This window comes from Pinus tabuliformis, chromosome 9 (assembly GCF_031772625.1).
Source record: "Pinus tabuliformis cultivar Carrire ecotype Pingquan chromosome 9, CPIR1, whole genome shotgun sequence".
NCBI lineage: Eukaryota > Viridiplantae > Streptophyta > Pinopsida > Pinales > Pinaceae > Pinus > Pinus tabuliformis.
The window spans coordinates 1,710,171,048-1,710,181,156 of NC_142307.1; the positions used below are offsets into that span (position 1 = coordinate 1,710,171,048).

At 35.1% G+C, this 10,109-nt stretch overlaps 1 pseudogene; it reads left to right on the forward strand.

Annotated features, from left to right (window-relative positions):
* The first annotated feature begins 7,345 nt into the window (after positions 1 to 7,345).
* Positions 7,346 to 9,083, forward strand: LOC149155531 (fatty acid elongase 3-like pseudogene; annotated as a pseudogene).
* The last annotated feature ends 1,026 nt before the right edge of the window (positions 9,084 to 10,109 follow it).

Sequence of the window (10,109 nt, forward strand, 5' to 3'; positions counted from 1 at the left end):
TCCTCCAGAGAAATAGGTTTGTCAAGCTCCAAAACCTTCTCCACCCAATATGAGAAATAGAAAGAGGGAGAAAAAATACACACAACACAGATCACTCTCATATTTTTATTTATCACAAAGATTATATATATATATATATATATATATATATATATATATAGGATATAGATCAAAGATTTCGACCAATATAGATCCTAAGAAAGTGGATATATGACTCGAAATGCCACAAATACAACTCAGAGATAGGGAACAATAAATTCTAGATTGACTCCTCGTAACTCCTAATGAAAACTACGCATGACATGGAAACATTACTTCCAACACCGTCCCTTAATGCTTACATGAAAAACACATACTACAACAACAAAGATAATTTGTTTGACTGGTCTTCATCAACAATCCAATCCACTATGGAATCTCACAAACACCGCTCTTTCACCACCACATCTTCGAGTTGTCACTTGATCTCCATTTAAAATGTAACCGCCTTTGACCATCATTGATGAACTTTGTAAGACTAACAATATTGACAACTCGGCTTGTCAAGGCTTCCACGATACGAGCCATAAATTAATGAACCATCCTATGTACCAACAACCGTCTGTCGGATATTTTTCTTTCAGCTATCCGTGGGTTGCTAGGATGGAGGATTGGATATTGAATGTGTTCAAAAGTTGATCAAACAACTTGACCTTACTAACACACAAGAATTGATGTTTTGGACACTGAGACTTCCAGTTTAAGAACCACCAACCCTTTTTATAACTAGAATTGAAAAAAATAGAAAACTACTTGACAAATACATCTCACAATGACAAACTCAATAATCATTAAACAATTAGCTGGCATTTAGGCATAGACAAGTCGCCATGTCCCTCCTTAGCACAGGTCAAAAGTTGTTCATCTGGTTCAATATTTATCTTGGAGTTTTCTCATCTTCACAAAGCAACATTTGTTAGAGTGGTCAATTCCAACAAACTTACAGTCACATATTGAGTTGACCAGACTCAATATGTTTAAAATGCAAACTCCAAAATTTGAGATCGGAACAAGATTGCAACAAAAACATCTAATGCAAAGATCTCTTCTCGGTAGAAGTGAAAAATTGTGATCTCCCTCCAAATATAACACTTGACATATATCACTAGCCACTTGAAACTCACGGCACCAGATCTCAGATCCAGATCTTAAGTTTGGATCTATGCAGCAGCATGTACAGTTCGTGGGCACCATTTTGCAGATTTATAATATGATAATGCACACAATTTTGACAAAACCATTGAGACATGAATTTAACTCCTTTGCAGGTTCAGAGCAGATAAACACAAATAAAACTTTACAGATAGCAAGATGACGGAAGGATGGATGCTTGAAGAAACTGCAAAGAACAAACAGATCTACACACAAGATCACAAATAATTTCACACACTAAAAATAAACTCTCACACATCTATACTAATATGTACAGAAACAATAACACTCAGAATCCCTCACATATTCCTGGCCCTCCCTTGAGGGAGTCAAGCCAGTACCATCTCTGATATCATATTAGAAATAGAAAAATAAAAAGAAAATACACACAACACAAATCACTCTCATATTTTTATTGATCACAAAAATTATATGTATATATAGAATATAAATCACATGCTTAAACGAATCTAGATCTTAAAAATACATATATAAGTCAAAAAATACCACAATTAAACAAACAAAGTCTTTCGGTAGAAATCACATGAGAGAATTTTTTGGCCGACGCGTTTCGAACCAACAAGTGTGGTTTATCATCAAGACCAGATGAAGAGGCAGACCATGGCAAAGGCTTAAATAGAGAGCAATGTAGAGACATAATTTCAAGTAACGACTATATTTGAACAATTTTGTTTAAATTATAATATTAATTTATTAATATATTAAAAACAAATATTATTATGCAATGGCTAGTTTTTGAAAAATATTTAAATAATGATATTATTTCATTAATTTATTAAAAATATTAATAGGTAATGGTTATATTAAACGGCTAGTTTTTGAAAAATAATATTTAAATTAATTTATTAAAAGCAAATATTACTAGTTCTTGAAAAATAATATTTAAATGATGATGCTTAACGTCCACTCAGACCAAACTTTGGTCTATCGGACCTAAAGAAACAAATTATTTAGTTTGATTTAAGATTTTATTCCTATTCTCAAAAAACTTGGAGAGAAGCCTCCCGAGCTCACTGTAATTTTGACAATGTAAAAGGCTAGGAAGGTCAATATTGCAGCGAAGATTTTGAAACTGAGATCTAATGTGGTTGTACGCAGGGCACCCTAAGAGGAAGTGATTTTTATCCTCGATATTCGTATTCTCACAAAGATGGCAGAACCTTTCCATCCATGGTGTTTTAGGAATTGCCCAATGACCCGTTTCACTATGGAGCTCATGAGAGTTCGTTGTGATCTTGGCTCTATTAATTTTCTTCTTTGAGCTAGTTAAAACAAAGAGATATTTTTGATCTTCTAGGGTGGGGTTGATGACCTACTTATAAATCTTAATGTTCTTTTAGCTGCTAAATCTTTCTCACACCACATTTTTTCTTTGAACTTAGAAGTAACAATATTTTTAATGTTATTAATGTTTTGCAATGCAACATTCTCGTCGATCTCCCAATGGTTTAACCAGACCCTGGTATCTTTATACCAACCTCGTTTGAACCTTAGGTGGTTTTCGCTGGAATTTAAAGCTAACGTAGGAAGTCTATGGTCTCCTATGTTAATGATATTAGTTTATTAATTTATTAAAATATTAATAAGTAACAGCTATATTAAACGACTAGTTTTTGAAAAAATATTTAAATAATGATATTATTTCATTAATTTATTAAAAATATTAATAGGTAACGACCATATTAAACTACTAGTTTTTAAAAAATAATATTTAAGTTAATTTATTAAAACCAAATATTACTAGTTCTTGAAAAATAGTATTTAAATAATGATATTAGTTTATTAATTTATTAAAATATTAATATATAACGGCTATATTAAACAGCTAGTTTTTGAAAAATAATATTTAAATTAATTTATTAAAACCAAATATTATTAGTTTTTGAAAAATAATATTTATTAATTTATTAAAAAATATTAATAAGTAACTGCTATATTAAATAACGAGTTTTTAAAATAAATAATCAAAGTCAAACTTTAAAGGAGTAAAGGCCCTAATCAAGACAAGATCATTTGATAAATAAAATAACTAATGGAAATAAAATAAAATAAATTAAAAAAAAAATTAATGGAAAAATAAATAAAATAAAACAAAAATATACACAAGTGAAAATAAATATATATATATAAATAAATAAACATAAAATAAAATAAAAATAAATAAATAAAAACATAAACATATATATATCCAAAGAAAAATAATCAATAAATAAAACGGGGTCAACAATAAAATATGGGGCCAGTCCCATTAAACAAATGACAAAAATACTAAAGGAGTTAAGAACGAATATGGTGATAAAATACATAAAAAACCGACAAAATAAACTCTAATGAAGAATAAATCAACAACAAATCCTATAAAAAGGATGCCAATACCTACATAGATTAAAAAATAAATAAATAAATAAAATAAAAATACAACTAGGAAGACAAGACTGGGACCCAACTTCTACTAATATTCTAACCATCATCTCTATTCAAATTATTGGGTCTTTTTTCAATTTCTAGGGCCTCCCTCAAATTTCGATGATGAAAATGAGTAACCTTAGCAACGACTTGGGCCAACTCAATGCAGATGTGATGCTTAGATTTATCTGCATGCTCTGCCAAAGCAGAGGAGCGGGTCCTGCCATGCTTGATGTCAGCAGTATGCTCACAAATCCTTTGATTAATCAAGCGACCAGTCTCACCAATGTAGGAAATCCCACAAGAGAATGGGATAACGTAAACACCCTTCATATTCTTGGGGTCCACTGGGTCTTTTTACAGATCTAAGGGAGCTCCATATGGTATTTAAAGGTCGAAAGGTTGAAGCCACCTTATGCTTCCTTAGGATCCTTGCAATCTTATTAATGGCCCCTTGGATAAAAGGAAGATAAACACTAGAAAATCGGTCCTTGGTATTTTTCTTAGTATTAGGACATTTTTCAGCCCTGAGGAAAGCCTTAGTACATTGGTGTCTACTATACCCATTATTAAAGAAAACACTTAAGAGATGTTCTTTCTCTTCCTTGAGATGGTTCTCATCAAAAACTCTTAAGCTCTAGTTGCTAAGGTGTTGAGAACACAAAGCTTTTGAGCTGGGAAATGATGAGAATTAGCATGAAGATATTGTTCCATATGAGTTTTCTTACGATATACCTGATGAGAGAAAGAGCCATTATCATTCCTTGAGAGGAGGACGTCAAGGAAGGGAAAACTACCATTACATTCAAATTCCATGGTGAACTTTATAGAACTAGATTGATTGTTAAGATGGAGGAAATATAGTTCCAACATTTCTTTACCATGGGATCAGATGACAAAAGTGTCATCCACAAACCTCTTCCACAACTTAGGCAGAAGACGAGAAGAGGCTAAGGCCTTTGATTCAAAATCCTCCATGAATAGATTAGCTACCACAGGGGAGAGTGGGGAACCCATGGCGACGCTGCAAATTTGCTCATAGAATTCCCCATTGAATGAAAATAAAGTAGAAGTAAGACAAATACCAACTAAATAAGCCGTATCAGGATCTGTGATGCGCTTGATGACTTTGATGGCCTCGTTGATAGGGATATTAGTGTAGAGAGAGACCACATCGAAGCTCACAAGCTTGTCATCTGGATCAAGCTTGAAACTCTTTAACTCATTAACAAACGATGCAGAGTCCTTGATGAAGGATTTTGTATGGCCAACAAGGGGCTTAAGCTTCTGGGCTAAATATTTAGCAAGAAGATAAGTTGGCCCTCCTATCATGTTGACAATGGGTCTCAGAGGAGCCCCTTCCTTATGAATCTTTGGCAGACCATAGATTCTGGGGGTAAGAGGGCAACTTTCAATAAGCTTATGACTGAACGAGTTGACCGAGCTACTAGCCTTTATAGCAAGAGCCACACTTTTGGAAATCTTCTTCAGAGGATCCTTGTTGAGTTTCCTATAGCTCCCGCTATTATGGAGGTGGTCCAACATCTTACCACAGTAATCATTTTTATAAAGGATAACCACAACACCACCTTTGTCGGCTTTGAGAACAACAATATTCTTATTATTGTTTAACGATTTGAGAGCATCAAACTCATGTTTTCTTATGTTATTCTTGGCGGGCTTTGCCTTTCTAAAGACAATCGCACAGTCTTGACGAATGATATCTTTAGTGACGTCCGATAAGTGTCTAATACCATATTCAATGTCACATATGATATCGTCGACTGGGATCTTTCTAGGAGCAAGAGAAAAATTTAAACGTTTCTCCAAAAGACTAAAGACAAGGCGATCAAAAAAAAGCTAGAGAGATTGACAACTCTATTACTAGAAGAGGAAAGAAAAATAGAACAACCAATATGATCCAAACTTAGAGTCTTATTACCAATCCTATTATTATTACAATTATTAAAATTGAAAACAGAGTCACTAACTTCATTAACATTATTATTCTTATTACGTCCAGTGATATTATTATTATTATTATCATCATCCAAACATAAATTATTATTGCTATTCTTAATATTATTATTTCTATGTTTGGTGAAAATATATTCACTATTATTAGTGTTACTATTAAACCAATTATTATTATTATTATTTAATTGAATATTATTATTAATAGAACCACTTCCACTATTATTGAAACCAACAGAAACCAAAGAAGAATTAACACACAACCAACCTGAGGGAATATGTCATGAGATTGTTCCAGCTTCACACAGACAACCAACCTGAGGGAATATGTCATGAGATTGTTCTAGCTTCACCTTCGATGGCACAAGGGTGAGAAACACTGTCAACCCAAGATCGAAGAGCAGAGATTTTATTATAATTAATTTTTCTTCTAGAAGGACCACGAAGGCAACTAGACTTATTAGGCTACGAAATGAATTTCTCCCAGAGCTAACTGAGCTTCTTGCATTGCTTTTCAGACGAGAAATATAACCGTTATTTAATAATATTTGTTTTTAATATATTAATAAATAAATATTATAATTTAAACAAAATTATTCAAATATAGTAGTTATTTATGTCTCTACATTACTCTCTATTTAAGCCTTTGCCATGGTCTGACTCTTTATCCTTGGCAAAAAATTCTGAAATGTGATTTTTACCCAAAAATAAAAAATAAAAAAATTTGTTTAAATAAAAAACAACTTTTAAATCAACTCCTCGTAACTCCAAATAACACCCAAAACATGCCTGGAAAATAATTAATAAAACCCATTTGGGTGTCGACGTCAACGTTTTCTCGGCCGGGAAGAAAACCGAAATATCACACAAATTCTTTGGAGCTCGTGTTTATGATAAACCAATTCGTTTATAAACGAGGTTAACGTTTTCCGTAAGTGGCATCTTTGATATGAACGCCTTGCGTTGAGAAACTTCATTTAAAAGTGGCTTCAATTTTTCCAATAGGTATTTAATTAAATCGGCAATGTTCTCTCTGGATTTCTCTAATTAAAAATATTTATTTAATAAAATAAAATAATACAACTGAACTAGCTCAATGTGTAATTAAATTACATTTTAATAATATCTTTTTATTGGAAAGAAAGAGGAGGTAAGACATAAAATTTAATACATTATAACATAAATTAAAATAAAATTTGATAATTACACTAAATTTAGTGAAATATTTAATTTTTTATATGCAACCACAGATTAAATTTAACTTTACCCGTAATGAGTTAATGAGACTTCACTTTCATTTTCACTGATTTTCTAAATTTAAATAACTCTCCATATCAGACTAAAGCAATTAGTTTATAAAGGAGATTAACGTTTTCCGTGAGTGGCAGTTTTGATTTAAACGTCTTGTGATCAGAAATTTCATTTGAAAACGGCTTCAATTTTTCCTATGGGTGTTTTAATTAAATCGGTAATGTTTTCTCTGGATTTGTCTAATAAAAAATTATTTATTTAATAAAATAATACAACCAAACTACAATATTCCTAAAGCTCGGTTCTCCCTCACGTCGCAGTCAGAAAAGAATTCAACTCTTTTCCCGTATCTCAACGAACACGGAGAACGTATTTTATGAGTCGTCAAACCCAAAGAGCTTTCGCCCTCATTCAACCGTCAGTGTTGAACGAATGATTGAGCAGCCAATAATATAACTTCTGGTTTTCTGGGCGGTGTCAATACTTTTCCCAAAAACCATTACATTATGTATTGCGCGCAGCGAGAATAGAACAGGTAAACAGGCAAGCAAGCCCATATCGCGTCTCTAATCGGTGTGGTGAAGCTGTTACACATCTGGGAATTCTCTCCGCAGTTGGGAAATTTGATTCTCTAATCGGTGTGGTGAATCTGTTACCCATCTGGGAATTCTCTCCGCAGTTGGGAAATTTGATTCTCCGGCCACTCTTCGTATTTCCATCTCATCAGGATCGCGATTTGTCGGGAGCCATCTCGGAGTTTGTTTTTTCTGGTTGCGAGGGTTTCATTTTTGTTTACAAATGAGTAACCAGACATGGAGATGGAGCGGGGATATAAGGGGTGGAGTGAGATTCTTGTTAGCAGAGCAACCCATGGTCACGCATTTCAGATGGGACCATCACACTTGGGGTTCTACATGGCACTTCCCTCTTCTGGCCATTGCCTCCTACCTGTTGCTAATTTTGCTTCTCAAGATTCTGCTCATACCAAGGAAAAGGCCGTTGCCTCTGGGTCCTATCCCCGCCATTCATAACCTCTGCGTGGTCCTGGCTTCAGTGGCCATCTTCTTGGGCTGCTGGGAAGCCACGGCGGTGGAGCTCAGAGAGACGAGATGGATTTGGAGTAGGAAATTTAAAAACGCGGCGGAATGGGTGATGTTTCCCCTGGGCACGCGCCCCTCTGGCAGAATGTTCTTCTGGTCATACATCTTCTACCTCACAAAGTACCACCAGCTCTTCGACACGGTCATATGGATCCTCCGCAAGAAGCCCCTCACCTTTCTCCACGTTTTCCACCACGTCGCGGTCGTTTTTGTGTGCTACGCGTGGCTGGAGTTCTCGCAGTCGCTGCAGATCGTGACCATCCTCGCCACCACGCTTCTCTATGTCGTGGTTTATTCGTATTTCCTCTGCCGCAGCATCGGTTGGGGTTGCTGGTCATCTTTTCTGCCCACCAATTGCCAGATGGTGCACTTGGCATTCACGTTGCTCACCTACGTTGCTCTTCTTGCGCGACACTTCACAGGCAAGGAAGGCTGCAACGGAATTGGCGCGTTACTTTTCGATGCCCTTTCCAACGTTACGCTTCTCTTGCTGTTCCTCAACTTGTACAGCAGCGCCAAATCAGTGAATACCAAGCACGACATAATGATGAACAACAGCAAGAACTAGAAGCACTTGTGACAACGAATACATTCACCTGACCATCTCCTCTGTTAATGTCAGATGCTAGCTGAAAGTGCAGCCGCAGTAATGATGTGGGGAGAGCTATTTCCTGTAGCTTGCGAAAGAGGGTTGTGTGTGTCCTTGTAATGGTAAATTTGAAAATGAAAAATCTCTGCCTCGAATGGTAAAAATCTCAAAGATAGCCATCTCCGTATGGACCATAAATTCATTTCATTTAAAATTGTTTTATCTGCTTTAATGATCAGCCACCGAAAAAAGGCGTTCTCTGCCAAGGCCACCACAATTTTGATCAGCCACCGAAGAAAGGCGTTCTCTGCCAAGGCCGCCACAATTTTGACCAGCCACCGAAAAGAGCGCGTTCTCTGCCAAGGCCGCCACAATTTTGACCAGCCACCGAAAAGTGGCGTTCTCTGCGAAGGCCGCCACAATTTTGACCAGCCACCGAAAAAAGGCGTTCTCTGCCCAGGCTGCCACAATTTTCATCAGCCATCCCTATAATGTCTGAATATTTTTTAGTAGAAATGGGTTCAACACCATAAAAGAAATTGGGAACACTCAAAATCCAAACCCTGAAACTTGACAACTGTAACTGGGATTTCCAAATTTTTTACTAAACTTTCTCAAAATTCCACCTGAATTTCCACAAATTTCTGGGCAAAATTGTGGCCTTTTTAGACTACTGGCCCAACAAAAATCAGAAGCTATTTTTATATATAATCCACCAAAAAAATATTCAGAAGTCATTTGTTTATATAATATTTTTCTGCACTTGGGTCCTAAAACTGCGTGTGGTTGGCTATAAGCTCGTCTCTCTGGGAAATAAGGGTTAAAGGGCCAAGACCCAGAGGCATCTTGCATGAGTGAAAGTCTGGCCCTTATGAACCACCAATAGGTTATTCCAGATAAGGTGATTTTCCTTGATAACTGTGATGAATCAACTTACAACAAGAGATAGCTATACTCATTTCTGGTTTGAGATTAATAATTTTCTGAACCTTTCAGTCAGCCAAATAATGATGACTTAATGGTCATTAAGGGATTATGTTTTTTCACATTAAGAATTTGCAAATTTAAAATCAAAACGAATAGATACATTTATGTAAGATAGATTTATCATTTAGTAATAATAGTATATTGTACTAAAGGAACGATAAAAACTATAATGGTAAATTCTTATAAACTCATCATATGATGATGTTTTATTGCAATGTTTTTATTCTATCTGCTCTGCTTGAACATGTATTTTTGCCCGGCTTTAACAGACATCTTTCCTTTTACTAATGCTTAATCTGTTACATCAGCTGACGCCATCAAATTCCAGGTGCACGTCATTCATAAGACAGATGAATTTGTGCTGTTTGTAACTTCAGTAAAGCAAGGCTCTATTGGTTTAAAACTCCGACGGATGTGGTTTTTATTTCGGCGGTGGAATTTATTTCAGATTTGTTCTCTGAATCTATATTTCCAAAATCCACTAGTAGTCAAACGGTTCTCTGAATCTAATTTTTCACATTTTTCACGCTTACAGATAAAGTACACTGGAAGTGACCAGAACTCATGTGCGGGGTCAAAATTGCATGACT